This window comes from Parus major, chromosome 5 (assembly GCF_001522545.3).
Source record: "Parus major isolate Abel chromosome 5, Parus_major1.1, whole genome shotgun sequence".
Lineage (NCBI taxonomy): Eukaryota > Metazoa > Chordata > Aves > Passeriformes > Paridae > Parus > Parus major.
The window spans coordinates 58,287,966-58,289,023 of NC_031774.1; positions in this window are offsets into that span (position 1 = coordinate 58,287,966).

A 1,058-nucleotide genomic window follows, 5' to 3' on the forward strand; every position below is an offset into this window, starting at 1 on the left:
GAGCACTGAACAGGTTGACCAAAGAGGTGGTGAGTGACCATCACTGAAAACATTCAAGGCAGAGGTCGGACAGGGCTCTGAGCAACCTGCTCTAGTTGAAGATGTTGCTTCTTCTTGGAGATGGCTTAGACAAGATGACCTTTAAGGGTCCCTTCCAGCCCAAACTACTCTGTGAGCCCATTCTGTGGTTAGCAACAACTTGGGAGTTCTGTCTTCATGGGCAGCAAGACCTGGCAATTCATCATTTCCTCCTCCACGTCTTGTTAGGGTAAAGAGGTGCCAGGTCATACCTGAATATGTTATAAAAACAGCATTTGGCCTCCGAAGTGTATACACCAGTAAAGCCTTATAGCTCCCTCCCAGCATCTGACATTTTTTTCACTGCTATAATTTACTGAGGCATTGCCAGGTGCCCCTGGCAGGCTTCCAGGCTGCCTTCAGCCATCCAGTGCATAAACTCAGGGGGAAAAAAAAAACTGAAAAAAAATAAAAATGCCGCAGCCCCCAAAATCCTTGAAATCTGAGCAAGAGGGAAAAAAAAAAAAAAAAAAAAAAAGGAAGGAAGAAAACCACAAGAAACACACCACCAAAAAGCAGCGACCACCATCCGAGCACAGATGTCAGGAGGATGTGGCAGAAGGAGCGACATCCTGCAGCATCCTGTAAAATCAACGCGCTGCTCCCAAAATCCGGAGCGCTGCTTTCCTGCCGGCTGTGGGAGCCTGCGCTGCAGAGATGCTTAGAGATGGTCACTTCTCCTCCGTCTGGGTAATTAGTAAGTCATTATCTTTAGGTGCTGAAAGGCTCGCTATTGTCGGGAGCGGCCGGGATTCCGGTCGAGTTGTCTTTATTATGGGCTCTTTAGGAGATGGACGGCTGGAAAGATGCTGCACAGCAATCAGGTAATGGCTGAGAAACACAATCCTGGTGCGGCCCTGATTGCTCCTGGAATCGCTAGGGGATGGAGATGCCTTGTACCTCATCAGATAATGCCTTGTACCTCATCAGATAATGCCTTTCCTTAACAAAGGAGCCCGGTTATCGTGGAAGAGGCTGAG